We start from the raw sequence: 16,628 nt of genomic DNA, 5'->3' as shown, positions 1-16,628 counted from the left end.
TGATGATGATGATGATGATGATGATGATGGGTTTGGTGACGAAAATTGCTACTGATAATAAAACCCAAATTTAATTTGGTCTCCTACTTGTTTTGTTGCTTGTACTGCCGTAACGTAATATAGAAAGAAGCGCGGAAGGAAGTTCTCTCAGGAAATGGAGAAGAAGGAAAGAAAATGAGGGGGAAAATATAAATGACAAGGAAACATTAGGAATTAGAAATGGGAATAAATATCGAATTTCAATGAGGTTGACACAAAGTACAGAGCAGAGACCCAGTTTATTTCAACGTTTCGCCGGGATTGGCTTCTTTAGGAATGGCATACAATGTCTTCTTCTCTTAGGGCTCTATGGCCATCACCCACTTGGGGGCATTTGGCCAACTAAGATAAAAAACAAAAACAAAACTCTGGATCACAGGCATCGCACAAGACAACCAGTCTAGGGGGCCAAGCGTGGAGGCAGCATATGGTAGAATGCACGAAGCATATACTCCTCGCACGTCTGTACTCCTCGCTATCATGCATAAAAGTCCTCCATACAGTGTTTACACTCAGCGACTTATGTAGACCTCACAGCTGAAGACAGTGACGTCATGCTATTGAACAATGAGAACAAACTACCCTACTTTAGGCCTTCCGCTCATTAAAGGGTAGGCTAAATGTTTGGCCGGTGAATAAAATCTTCTATTCTGATTAAAATCCACATAATGTTATATTACTCTCATGTAACAAACTTAGCCTCATTCCACAGGGTTCCATGTCCAGTATCTAATCTAAGGTGTACAGTAGCAATGTTGAGATTAAACACTCTCATATCATATTTAACCTCTTATTGAACCAAAAGTCTCTCCCACATATACCTTTTCACAGTCTTTGTTCTTTTTGGGTATTTGTCATTTTCTCTTACTAAACTACCCACAGTCATATTTCCTGCTCTAACCACCTGTATTCCTGCCATATTCATACAGGGAGAATCATTGTCCGCTACACAGGATTTAGGTAGTACTCTTCTTTTCTCAGGTTTTTCTTTTTGTGTGTACTCAAGTGTATTTTAGTGGCACTCTTTCTAGCTTTGAGGATTAATTATGGAGGGTATTTTAGATCACTAAAAACCTTAAAAATGTAATGATATTCATCCTGTAAATATTCGTCAGAACATATCCCCAAGGGTCGAAGGAAAAAGCCAATGAGTATCCCCTGTTTTGTTCTCCTATCTGTGTTATGAATCCATATTATAATTACAAATCATAATAGATAGATAGATAAATAGATAAATAGACAGAGCTCCAAGCAAGCCTGGGAAAGGGAAATGATCTTGCAAGTTAACTGAGGAAATGTTGACAATACACAGGAAGAAGCAAGTCAGGTGATGATATAGGTAGTGTGTCAGCGAGGTAGCATACGAACAAAGCCTAGTGACCATACACACACATACACACATACTCACACACAGGTTTCTGGAACTTTCCAACAACAGTGTAACACACGTGACACGACCCCTGCTTCACCAGAATTTAGGAAGCAGAGCTCAGAAGGAGACTAGCATTAGAACCGACAGGTAGTGGAGAGAGTGAACAAGAATAGGGGCCCAACTAGACTTACGTATTATATTGTCTCTGTAAGACATACCCTGCTCAACTTAGATTTTCTCTGAAGATAATAATTTAAGATCAACTCACTGTATTCAGCTTTAATTCCTACTACAAGAACCGAGTGTGACATTTGGTGGCCAGTGAATCTATGGACATCATCTCCGAATCAAAAGCGAATTTCTACAAAAGCAGGCGAGACTGTACAAGATTAGCTTCAGTTCTACAGTGAATTCCTACAAAATACAGCCTACAATGCAATGAGCCTACAAGTCTACAAAACAACTCTTTAATCTTTCACATAACTTCAAGCAGCAGCAAGAAGAATAAAAACAAAGCAATTAAAGAAAAAGAAAGACCAAAGCAACAAGCACACAAAACCCCAACACTCTCTCCTGCCTACCTCCATCGCTGACACGGAGGTCAAGACACACAGAAAAACACCAGAGCCACATTTATAACGCGTCTTACCTTTCTTCACCCAGGTTATGCATCGGTACTCAGTATTCACCACAGCTACCAGTGTGGGAAGCCGACGTCACCATGTGCTGAGATGACATCACAACGCGAGTTTGCTGACATAGGGCCACGCCAAGCAACGTGTGACTGACACCAGGCACTTCTCACCCACTACTCATTACTCATTATTCACATAGCTCCTACTCATACTCATTTATTTCCACAGTATTGAGCTGGAAATTCGACGTTCAATGCTGAGGTTTGCCTGTGACAGCTGTTAACCACCACAAGCACCAGGCTATGGAAATTCCTGAGTAATATCGTCCTTCAACACAGCACTAGAATTATCAAGAGATCTTCAATCAACCCTGCATTTTTCTTCCGAGATCGACAGTTGCATCGACACGCCTCTCCAATCTATATCAAGTGGGTGAAATTTTACTTACTCATTTCTTCTCAGTGCTAAAATTAGGTATATTCAACTCCTTTACTTATTTCTATATATACACTTATACACTCACTATCATTTATTACAACCCATTTACTCATCTATTTAGTTAGGACATAAATACACAAAAGGCGTATTTCATAACACCATATCTTAATGACAGGGATATTTTCGCCACCACCCACGTTAATACCGGCTGAAAATCAATTAGCTCCAACAACAGATTCACAATTAGGGAGAGCACCAAGGCAACACACCCATTGTACAAACCTCACCACGAACTAAAAATCAAGAAACAAATACGTCAGTTCCAGACGATGAGTGGGAAACCCCTCTGACGTAGCAAGTGAGGACTTTGTCGCTGACTTGCACACGTATGCCAATACACTTAACAGGGTTCACCGTTCCGGCCGAATATACTCCACCATTCCCTCACACAACGATAAACAAGTCCAAGTTAAATTAACAGAGCAAACAGTGAAAATGAATCGCGAAACAAATACCGCGGATCAAACATCCCCACCTCATGTTTATGTTTACCATGAAGATAAAACTGCCCCAAAATTCTCTGGCACAGAAGAAGATCGTATTGACGTCATTTCATTGGTCAGTCAGTGCGAACAAATGTTCATCAAGCGCCACATACTCGATGAACAAGAGAAAATTACCATTTTTTCATCTTCCATAAGCCAGGAAAGATGTCCAGCAAGCAATTTGTTGCGATCAGACAAGCTCCTCAAGGCTAGGACATATGATGAATTTAAAACTGAATTTTTGAAGAAATTTTCTGGAGGTATGAACTTCTTGCCAGGTATAATTCCAGAATTACATAAGATTGTAGACTTGTAAGGGAGCACACTACAAACCATGTGCTCAGTGAAATAACTGCTGATGTCTCCACAATCAAAAGAACATTGTTAGTTACTTTGGAAAACTCAAATTGGATAACAGATGATGGAAAGATGTCCCCAGACCTCGTCGTGGACATCATTGGTTATGTAGCTGCCTTGTGTAAATTACCTGATAGGACCCTTAAGATCGCCAAGACGATTGCGTACACCACAGGAGTGTGCTTACTAGACTTAATGAACGAGGTAGAGATGCAGTGCAGTAAAGCAGGTATGGTCGACACACCCGCACATTCTAGTAGAATGAGAGTACGTGAGACAGTATCAGCTGTGAAAACATCTGCACCAACCCCAAACAGAGAACAAAATCGATCGCGACCCGAAAGCAGGCAGAGCAAACAACTAAACGTGACGAGGGTTCGATCACAAACACCAGGCTACAGGCAGTTTCATAAGTTTTCACACAGCCCGAGCAGGTCTCGCGCCATAAACAACACTACTTATGGGAAGTCACCTTGTAGGTCACAGTCAAGGGATAGGTCCATTCTGTCATTATTGTGCAAAACCAGGACACACAAGATATGAATGCTTTATCAAAACAAAAGAGGATAGACAAAAGACACAAGGATTTGGTCCTTACTGTAGGCATCATAGATACCAAGGGCACTGGACCAGTGACTGCAAAACAGTATAAAAAATTGTGTCTCTGTTCAAATCGGAGGAAGACCAAGTCATGACAAAAAACGAACAAACGTAAAGAAAAGCAAGTCTAAAATTCACATAGGAGGCATGTTGGAAAATGAGTGTTTCTTGATACCAGCTGTATGTGAGGATCAAAACGTTTCCTTATTTTTAGATACAGGCTCTCCAGTGAACTTAATAACACAAGAAGAAATAAATAGAATTCTTAAAAATAAGAAGTACGTAACTTTTCTGGAAGAAGCTGATTTAGATTTATATACGGTAGATGTAAAAATAATTACAGTGAAAGGTATGATAAGGTTAAATATCAGTTTCACAGAGACTACAAGACCATTGTCTGCATTATTCTACATCGTTGAAAACTTAGCAATTAAAGCTCATATGTTACTGGGCTTAAGATCCATAAGAGCAGAGAACATAACTATACTCCCACAAATGAATGGAATAGACTTTGACAATGAATTCATAGAGGAAATACCATCAGAGCCCTCACCGATTAGTAAAAGAGAACCAAAAAGAATTGGTAATATTAAAGGCTTAAACAAACATACACAAACAGATGAGTGTATAGATCCACTCCCACCAGCAGCCCCAGCCTCCAGAATTAGTGACCCAGATAACAGTACTGATTTATCAGTTTTTGCAGCCCATCTCACCAATGATTTAGTTATACCACCTAATTTCTATATGAAAGTTACCATAAAGAGCAAATTACGGAATAGTACTGTTCTTGTCTTAGAAGAATTATGTAAAGTAAAGGGATTATCAGTAGAAAACGCATTATGTCAGATGAACGACGAAGGCCAAACTCAGATATTCATATTTAATCACATGAATGGGGAAGTTCAGTTGAAAAAGGGGACTTGTATAGTTAATATTGAAAAATGTCCCGTCCCTGTGAAGGAAATAGTTATAGCTGGAGTGACAAGTGAGATAAAATCTACGGATAGAGAAAGCACAAAAGAGACTTTAATTCACTCAGGTGAATTTGATGAAGAAAATGATTTGTTAACCCTGCTGGAAACACACAGGGACACCGTAGCATTACCCGGAGAACAATTAGGGTGTACTGACCTGATTAATCACAAGATTAATGTGCACCCAGAAACACCACCAATTTTCGTACCAGCCTACACTCCCAACGTACACTTGCAAATCAGTATGTCGATGAAATGTTAAAACTTGGAATTATTGAGCCTTCAGTCTCCCCGTGGAATGCCCTATTATTCTTCGTGCCCAAACGAAATGGAGACATGCGTGCGGTAGTAGATTACCGTAAACTAAACAATCACACAATCCCAGACCGATTTCCCCTGCCATTGCTAAGCGACGTTCTACAGAATATTAGACCTGAGAATAACATATTCTCAACCATCGATCTCCTAAACGGCTATCATCAAATCCCGGTTTCGGAGGAGTCACGTAAATACACTGCCTTTTCCACAAACAGAGGCCACTATCAATATACAAGGATGCCGATGGGACTGAGGACAGCCCCAGGCACATTCCAGCGTCTTATGAATTACGTATTGTCCGGAATTTTAGGACAAGGAATATTTGTTTATCTTGACAATATTATAATCGCAACGAAGAACATTACGGATCATCTCAGGAAATTAGACTTACTCTTACAAAAGCTTAATGATGCTGGTTTAAAAATTAAGCTTTCTAAATACAAATTTTGCTTTAAGGAAATAAATTTCTTAGGCCTCAAATTAAGTTCTAGTGGTATTCACACCACTGATGACAAAATACAGGCAGTGAGAGACTTTCCTGAACCCACTACGACTGACGAAGTTAGACAATTTTTAGGTGTAGCTGGGTACTATAGGTCATTCGTACCACAATTCTCTCATATAGCCTTTCCTCTATTCCAACTACTCAAAAAAGATGCTATATTCCAATGGGAAGAAGAACAAAAAAGGGCATTTAACGATCTACAAATTAAACTAACAAATGCACCTTGTTTAGCATATCCGGATTACACAAAATCATTTCTTATTTGTACAGACGCATCAGTTAAAGGATTAGGGGCTGTACTGATGCAGGAAGATAAAAGAGGAAAGAATCAACCAATTGCATTTGCCAGCAGACAAACAAAAGGTTGAGAGAAAAATTATTGCACTACAGACTTAGAGGCACTTGCGTGGTTTTTGCATTACAATAGTTTCGTGATTTGGTAGATGGTTACAAAATCCACTTATTCGCCGACCATATACCACTAGTGGGTATGTTTAAAGAAAACTCCTTTCTGGGAGGACAGCAAGATGGAAATGTACAGTTGAAAACTACAATGTACAAATTCATTATGTACAATGTAAAATGAACATAGTAGCTGACGCATTATCTAGGAACCCGAACCCAATTCAGGTCGCGGCATTAGATCTCAAAGGATATATCCCAAACCACGATGATATCGCAAAAGCGCAAAGACTTGACCCAATATGGTCTAAAGTTATATACTTAGAAAGTGGAGATGGCATACAATTACCCAAACTGCATGTACCACTCGAACAATTCACAATGTTCAATAATACATTATACAAGATTAACTCTAAACAACCAAAACTCCAAAGAAATACTAACCAGTTTGTAGTACCTAATGACATGATACCCCAAGTATTACGAACGATACACGATAGCCCACATGCAGGACATCCTGGAAAGGATAAGACATTCAAAACAAGCCCAGCTGTTATATTACTGGCCTTCATTACGAAAAAGATATAAACAATCATATAGACAGATGCGAATCATGTGCAAAACACAAAGGATACCCAATCACACCTGCACCGATGGGTAATTACCCTGTACCACATCAACCATGGGACGTTGTCGCTGTTGATTTACTCACTATGCCATTATCATACAATAATAACCTATACCTATTCGTAGCAACGGATCATTTTTCCCGTTATGTCATTTTAGCTTCAATTAAAGATAAGACAGCAGAGGCAGTAGTAAAGGCAATAACAGATAATGTAATATGTCGCTTTACTACCCCAAAGGTACTAATAAGTGATAATGGAGGAGAATTTAATTCTGAGATCTTACAAGAAATATGTAAACAATACAACATCAAAAAGGTTAACGTTTTAGCCTATCACCCAGCATCGAATGGGTTAGTAGAGAGACAAAACAAAAGTATTAGATGTGCTACGACACATTCTCAGTGAAAATTATGCAAGCTGGGATGATTGGATTCCCAGAGTAGAAGCCTCAATTAATGGATCTATAAATAAATCCATAGGTGACACACCACATTTCATTATATATGGGACAGATAAAAAACTACCATATGAGCTCCTAGAAGGTGACAGTCTGCCCATATACAATTACGATGATTACTCTAAACTCCGTTTACGTGAATTCCGGGATATACACAAAAGATTCAAAAAACAATTAACAATGTCCAAGGAAGAAATGACGGAGGCATTTAACAAGAAGGCAAGAGATTCACCTATCAGCTTAGGAGACATTGTTTATGGTATCATTCATACGAGAGACAATAAATTATCCCCAAAATTTGAGGGCCCATACAGAGTAATTAACATAAAAGCAAACAAACTTTTAATTCAGTCTACTGGCGAAGAGAAACAAGTTCATATTGACCATTAAAAACGAGTTTCAAGGGAACTATCCAATAATTATTCAGCATCGGATACAACCGAACAGGCGAACGTACCTCAAGAAACCAAGCAAGAAAACAACAATGATTACAAAAAGAAATTAAGGTCATATACCAAACAATCAAACATAGGTGCAACTGTTCCAATAAAATCTACAGTACATCATTTACGAGAATTAAATATTGATTTAAATTCCTTCTAAAAATGAAATAACAATCAACCGTAACGCACATCATCACTATCATCGACCACAGCATGACCATATTAGAAAATTAATAGATTTTTTTTTCGGTAGGTAGCGATGAAGGGACTTATGTTATGGATTCTCCTCTACATAGCAAGAGGATATGCGCACTTAGACCCCCAACACATAGTACGTCAAGGATGCCTCATAGCTCCAACGGCCACGACTTCAATCGTAAAAGACGTCATGAGTACTGAAATAAGTCTGGATTACTTGTATGAATTACCTTCTTATCTAGAAAATCTCGCAAAACCAATGCGAACCCTGGACTTCATGATAGGAAGCTATGTTTCACAAGCTCATAACACAAAGGAAGTGACTGAAATAGTGAAGTTAGCGAAATGGAAAATAGAACAGGCAAAGTCAACTATGCCCGTCATGAACAAAGATCTCCCATCTTATGGAACGGAGGTATTAAGCGACAGGAACAACATCACACGTACTCGCCAAAAGCGCGGTTTGTTCGACCTGGGTGGCGCAGTTCTTGGGAACATCTTTGCGCTACAGAGGATGACCTTAAAGAAATAAACAACAAATTTAATAAAATAGCTCAGGTACTATAGTCGGATTCCCGCCTGTTTGCGGCGGGGGTGTGGCCTGCACCTGTGGGCAATGGTGCCACGTTTCCCCAACTTGCGATGTGAAACGGAAGCTATTTATGTACAAGGCATCACAAATTCGATAAATTCAGATGAATAAAACTTACACTTGTGTATTTTGATGGATGAATCAACAGTAATCTTATTATGCATAAAATATTTATACAGTAACACAGAAACATGGCACAAATATTGTACAGTGTTGCTAAAAGATATTGTAGTCACTTTTAATGGTTTTTAGCGTAGTTTTAGGGTGGGTAATAATATCACAGTTATGGATATAAGATAATGAGCCTGAAAAAAGAAGAAATATGCCAATATCCAAAGTAAAAGAAATAATTCATGTAATTCTTGTGAGTGGCAATACACATCCATCTGGCCTAAAATAAATGTCTCAAGGGAGAATGAGGAGATTCAATGTCCCAAGAGAGAGAGAGAGAGAGAGGGAGAGGGAGAGAGGCATGCATTGAATGCATTGTCGGCATCACTTAATATAACAAAACCAAATTAACAAATGAAAGCACAATTATAAATAACTTATAAAAGAATCAAAAGTACTCAGGGTGGCTCACATTTCCCGCCAGGAGAGAGAGAGAGAGAGAGAGAGAGAGAGAGAGAGAGAGAGAGGGGGAGGGAGGAGAGAGAGAGAGAGAGAGGTCTGTCACTGCCTTCTTTGTATTCATTTGTTCCTTTGTACATACTGCATACACTGATATACATTGTTCCTATTGATGCACATATATCTATACACGTAATTTTTCTCTCTCTCTCTCTCTCTCTCTCTCTTCTAATACTGACCACGTGGTAGGTGAATCCAGCCCCCCCTTCCCCTCTCCTCCCTTCTTAATCCCTCCTGGGAGTCTCAGTTCAAATCCCCCTTCACACTTACCCTCCCCCCTGGACCACTACGTCGGGGTGTATGAATCAGTAACGTAACAAACCTCTCAGCAGACAGTAACTTTGACACTCCATCTACTACTAAATATGACAAAACCAAATTAACAAATGAAAGCACAATTATAAATAACTTATAAAAGAATCAAAAGTACTCAGGGTGGCTCACATTTCCCGCCAGGAGAGAGAGAGAGAGAGAGAGAGAGAGAGAGAGAGAACGGTATAGAAAACGTGGCAACACTGTACACAGGTGCCGGCCGCGCCACGGCCGCGAGCGTGCACGAGTCCTACTATAACATACCAAGATAAATTCATCACAGGACAGAACTCAGCAATGAAGACAATTGTGAAAAACCTGAAAAAGGCAGAAAACATAGCTCTAGAAAGTGTAGCTGAAATAAATGAAATGGAACGTAACATAACACTTTTCCAACACTTCTCCATCATCACAGAACATATTGACACGATTCTACTACAATTAGACAACACTAGAGATCGTTTCAGGGCACTTATGCAAGGAATTTCAAATGCTGGTGATGGCAAGATCACAGTTGACTTACTCCCAGTTCATGAGCTACGTCAGATAATTAGTCAAGTCATATATAAACATAAATTGAAGCCTTTCTTCCGAAGTAGGGAATTCATGCAATATTATCCATATTTAGAAGGAATTCATGCAATATTATCCATATTTAGAAGCAACACTAACACACAGTAGTAGTTCATGTACCATTCATAACTGAAGACCTATTCACAGTATACCAGATAAACCCCTTCCCCTCTAAAAATAACAACACTTTGGTCAACATCAACATCAACACAGACACCGAACTCATCATGGTCTCCAAGAGACGGAACATTGTCACTTTCGCAAGTGAATCAATGATTGAACGAAAGTGTCGCACATCCTTACATGCTGTTCATCTTTGTCCTGTGTACATTTTCACGTTTCAGCCTACTGATTCAGTCCCTTGTGAAATGGCTATCATCAGAAATAACAATATTCATAATCACTGCAACTTCACTTTTGCTCCAGATAAACTTGTACACCATCAACGCATCGGACACTCACAGTTTTTTTTTATTTCACTCATAACACATCAGTTTACATAGTCTGTCCAGTTATACCACCATCTCATACTTCAGCCTCAGGATTATGCATAGCACCAGACTACTGTGCGGTATTTACACCATCCATGTCCACTTTATCCACCATCAATCACTACGCCATTCTCAATCATACACAAAAACATTTCCACCCACTGCCTGATATGGACTTAAACATGAGCACAAGTATTAAGTTGACTTCACCTAAGTTTGAAACTATGCAACTGATCAATGAAACAATGAAGCCCTGGGAAGATTTGAGTTTGAGTATGTTCAACCCATATTATGTGTATAGCCCAGCACCTACTGTCTTTATAATCTTCTGCATTGTATTTGCAGTACTGCTGTTCGCAATGCACAGAATGCATGCAAGAATTGCAAATTTGGAGTCAGTATTTAGTGGGGGGAGAGTTAACATCCAAGTTAACCCCCCTGAATGAAGTGTACGTATTTTGTATATAGTATTAATTATATATATATATATATATATATATATATATATATATATATATATATATATATATATATATATATATATATATACATAATACAAGAAGAATGACCCATGATATAGCAGTATGGCATACCAGTACCATTATCATTAAATGAAATATTAATAACTCTTACCATAATCTTAATTTTAAACTATTTTTTTTTTCTTGCATGTATGCATTTCACTACAATAACCCATGTACATACTGTATTACAGTTAAATAGTTTACCTTTAGTGCATTTATTCAAATATGTATACAACTTGTTTAAAATGTAATATTACTGAATCATTGCAATTTACTATGAATATTATATGTATACAATATTATAATCAATATTATGAACTAATAGATTAGCATATGTCAATGATGATTGCTGTCAGAGGACCTTCAGCGGCGTGGCCGAGCAATGTTATGACTCCATATTATAATTACAAATCACAATAGATAGATAGATAAATAGATAGATAGACAGAGCTCCAGGCAAGCCTGGGAAAGGGAAATGATCTTGCAAGTTAACTGAGGAAATGTTGACAATACACAGGAAGTAGCAAGTCAGGTGATGATATAGGTAGTGTGTCAGCGAGGTAGCATACGAACAAAGCCTAGTGACCATACACACACATACACACATACTCACACACAGGTTTCTGGAACTTTCCAACAACAGTGTAACACACGTGACACGACCCCTGCTTCACCAGAATTTAGGAAGCAGAGCTCAGAAGAAGGCTAGCATTAGAACCGACAGGTAGTGGAGAAAGTGAACAAGAATAGGGGCCCAACTAGACTTACTTATTATATTGACTTTGTAAGACATACCCTGCTCAATGTAGATTTTCTCTGAAGATAATAAATTAAGATCAACTCACTGTATTCATCTTTAATTCCTACTACAAGAAGCGAGAGTGACATCTGTTGTGGAATAAAAATGAATAAAGCCATTTTTTAAGCCTTTCTAAAACTTTGAACTTCAGACTGTTACAGACGTTGATTAAGAGTGTCGAGGAAGGACAAGATGTCGTCATTTATTTTCAGAACATCTGGATATACATAATATTAGTGACATAGTCCCGAGACAGGTTACTTGGTTTAGGTACGTAGATGATATCTTAGTGATAGGTCCCCGTAGGTTAGATCTAGAGAGACTTAGGGATAGATTGAATAGGTAGAGCCCAGCATTCAGTTTACTATAGAGTATGAACATGACGAAAGTTTACCTTTCCTCGAGACTCTTTAAATCAAAGACTGTAACAATCTTAAGTTCAAAGTTTTTAGGAAGTCGACCAACAAGAGTGACTTTATTCACTTATATTTGACCACAGATAGAGCAAAACAGGGGATACTCATCTGCTTTTTCCTTCGAGCCTAGAGGTTCAGACGAATATTTGCTGGATGAATATGATAACATTTTTAAGGCTTTTAGTGATCTAAAATACCCTCCATATTCAATCCTCAAAGCTAGAAAGAGTGCCACTAAAATACACTTGAGTACACACACAAAACAAAAATAAACCTGAAAAAAAAATAGTAGGACCTAAATCCTGTGTAGCGGACAATGATTCTCCCTGTACGAATATGGCAGGAATACAGGAGGTTAGAGCAGGAAATATGACTGTGGGTAGTTTAGTAAGAGAAAATGACATACGTAAAAAGAACAAAAATTCCGTGCAAAAGATTGTAAAAAGGTATATGTGGGAGAGAATTTTCGAGGGTTGAATAAGAGGTTAAAGGAACATAAATATAATATGAGAGTGTTTAATCTGAACAATGATATTGTCCAACATAGATTAGATACCGGACATGGAATACTATGGAATGAGGCTAAGTTTGTATTACATGAGAATAATAAAACAAAACGTAGATTTCTCGAGTCTGCCCATAATGCTGTATCGAATAATTTTAATCAGAACAGAGGATTTTATTCACTGGCCAAACCTTCAGCCTACATTTTAACAAGCGGAAGACCTAAAGTACAGTAGTTTGTTATGATTATTCAATAGCAAGAGGGCACCATCTTGAAGATGTAAGGCCTACTTAAGTCGCTGAACATAAATATGGAAAGTCATTTCTGACGAAGCCAGTCTTGGCGAAACGTTGAAATAAACTGAGTCCCTACGCTGCACTTTGTGTCATCCTCATCGCAGTTCTCCTAGTGTACGATGAGTTCACCACAAAGTACAGAATGAGAAAAATGGCATAAGGAAATAATAAGATAAACGAGAAAAAGTCGAGGAATGATAAAAACGAAATAAAATAATATGAATGTGAATTAAAGAAAAAGGAAGAGAAACAAGACACAAATGAAGCTAAATAGAGAAGAAAAAAAGAAAGAAAAAGATACATAAAAGAAAGAAAGAAAGAAAGAAAAAAGAAGACAAGAGCTGAGGCAGGGTGGAACTCGAGACACCTTTGTTAGAATCTCAGGCCGCTCCACCTTACTTCACCTTGGCTCCTACTTCTCTTATAGTTTTCTTGCAGTAATATAATGAAGAAAAAATACAAAGAGAAGAAAGGAAAAGCCAAAACTGAAAGGAAAAAGAAAACTAAACGTAAAATGAATAACTGAAGGGAAAAAACTAGAAAGGAAACAGGGAAAACTGAAAGGAGAAATAAAGAATCACAAGAGTCGAAAGGACGCAATACAAAGAAAGGACAGAAAGAGGACAAAGGAAAAGCAAGGAAGAAGAAAAAAAAAAGGAAAAATGAAAAGGTTTATAATGAAACAAAACAAGGAATTAAGATGCCAGGAAAGAAAGTAAAGGAAGAAAGACGAAAAATGGCTCATCAATGGAAAGCTGTTAATTTTGTACGGCTGTAGTAGAGTCCCAGGCTGCTCCACTTTACTTCAACTCGACTCCTACCTGCCTTGTAGCTTCTGATGCCGTGATTTGATGGAGGAAGTAAATAGAAGAGAAGTGCGACGGTATAGGAGAAACTGAGGGATAAGAGATGAGAAACGAAGGTTAAGGAAAATATACGAACCCCCCCTCCCCCAAAAAAAAAGGGCCTCTAAAAAGGAAAGAGAAGAGGAAAAACTAAAGTACTGAATAAAAAGTGAAGGAAATGAAGAATAAAAAAGAAAAAGGGAAGTAATGAAACGACGAACGAGGATGAAAAAAACAGATACAAATAAAGAAAAGGAGATGAACTGTAAACTCAGAGCAGGAATGAACTCCATACAGGTTTAGCCCAGTCCCAGGCCGCTCCACCTTACTTCATGTTGTCTCTTACCTCATTGCGGTTTTTGATGCTGTAATTACTGAATGAAATGCAAGGAAAAAGGAAGAGAGTCAAGAAAGTGGGGGAAAGAAAAATTGGAGCAGGAGAGAATAGGAGCAAGATACAAACAGGATAAAAATTAAAGAAAAAAAGTAAAAGGAAAAGGAAAAAGGATGAGTGAATGAAACAAGAAAAGCCGAAACATGAATAAATAAAAAAGTAAGAAAAGGAACAAGAACAAGACATACTGCAGAGAGAGAGAGAGAGAGAGAGAGGTGGGGAGGACCGAGAAACAAATGATAGAGATAATATGACAAATAATGGATGATACATAGGATAAAATAACACGGGAAAATGAGAAAAAAATGAAATTTAGTAAATAGAAGACGAGGAGGAAAAAGGAATAAAAGATACGAAAAGAGAATGAAAGACAACGAGAAAAAAGACAGAAGAAAAAGAACCGAAGGGAGCATTAAAAAAAAAAGAAAAGGAGAAAGAAGAAATACAAAGAGAAAGGTGCGATTCTCAATAAAGGATGGAGTTCGAGACACCTTCGTTAGAATCTCAAGTCGCTCCACCTTACTCCACCTTGGCTCCTACTTCTCTTGTTTCTTTAGTGCAATAATAATGAAGAAAGAAAGAGAGAAAAGACAGAAGGGATTAAAAGGAGTAAGAGAAAGGAAAAAAAGAGTCGGAAAAAGACGACGATAAAAAAGGAAAACTTTGAAAAGAGAGAAGAAAATTGTGAAGGTAAAAAGCCGAGCAAAAATGATTTTTTTTTCGACATGTGAGAGAGAGAGAGAGAGGGGGGGGGGTTAAGGATTAAACTCAGTATACCTGTCGTAAATGTCCCTGGCCGCTCCACCTTACTTAGTCTCGCCTCCTGTCTCTCCTGCATCTTGTGATACTTGAACATCACTGTGACTTTGATCTAATGATGATGACGATGATAATGATGATTATGATGATGATAATGATGCCAGAAGTGGTGGAAAACTGGAAGTGGCAGTGCTGATAACTGCGATGTATATACGGACAGTAGGTTACTAGTGATGATAATATCCCTACTTCATCCCCTTTACTACCTCATTTGTAGCTTGTGATGTTGGTAATATAAAGGAGAGAAAAAAGAAGTACAAGTGAAAGAATGAAAGATGGCGGGAAAAGCTTATATAAAAAAAAAAAAAATGTGACAGCTAGGAAACGAAGACAAACAACTGGTGAGGAAAAAGCGGAAAAAAGAAAAGGAAAAAAGAAAGAGAGGTTAATGGAAACAGAAAATTTAACAAGACATGAAAAAATGGAAAGAGAAATAGGGACAAAAAAAGAAGGAAAAGGAAAATGAGAAAGACAAAATAAAAGGAGACTCGAGAAATAGCTTGGGTCGAACTCGGTACACCTGTAGTAGAGTCCCAGGCAGTCTCACCTTACTCCATCTTGTCTCCTACCGGTCTTGTAGCTTGCGATACAGTAATACACTTAAGGGTTTTATCTAGTACACCTGGTGATGATGATGATGATGATATTATTATTATTATTAGGCTAGTTTTAATGATAACTGTATGTCAAAGATGATGATGGTGATGATGACGATGATGACTGTGATGTTAATAGGTTAATACTGATAATTATAGTCTAGCTTCATATCGCCTCCTACTTCTCCTCTAACCTATGATGCTGTTATGTAATGGTGTGTGTGTGTGTGTGTGTGTGTGTGTGTGTGTGAAAGAGAGAGAGAGAGAGAGAGAGAGAGAGAGAGAGAGAGAGAGAGAGGGAGAGAGAGAGAGAGAGAGGAAAATCATATATAAATGGTAAAAGATTTAGGCCTAACCCAGGTACACCTGTTGTAAATGTCCCAGGCCGCCCCACCTTAGATCATCTCACCTCCTGTCTCTTGCACCTAGTGATACTTGAACATAGTTGTGACTTTGATTTAATGTAGCTAATAGTGATGATGATGATGATGATGATGATGATGACGATGATGATGATGATAATGATGATCATGATGATGATGATCATGATGATGATCATAATGATAATGATGATGGAGAAAAAACAGAAATGAGAAAGAGCAAAAAACGAGCTGCCTTTCTTAAAGGTTCAAATTCGAGTCATCTTTCTTAGAATATCAGACGTTCCACTTTACTTCACCTTGGCTTCAGCTTCTCTTGTAGTCTGATTAATGTAGTGTAGTTAAGAAATGAGACAGCAAGAAGGGAGTAGTCTGAGTGATGCAATGTAATGAAATGAGACAAAGAAAATGAAAGAAAAAAGAACGCCAGAAAGAAAGAATAGGTGAAATACAAGAGGGAAAAAAGGAGAAAGTGGTAAAGGATAAATGGAAGAAATAGGAAAGAGAGAGATTGAAAGAACGGGAATGACATAAAAGAAAA

Source organism: Coenobita brevimanus, chromosome 65 (assembly GCF_032717465.1).
Source record: "Coenobita brevimanus isolate Jiangsu-jjx chromosome 65, ASM3271746v2, whole genome shotgun sequence".
Taxonomy (NCBI): domain Eukaryota; kingdom Metazoa; phylum Arthropoda; class Malacostraca; order Decapoda; family Coenobitidae; genus Coenobita; species Coenobita brevimanus.
The sequence above is the reverse complement of the archived record's forward strand: the minus strand, read 5'-3'. Positions refer to the sequence as shown.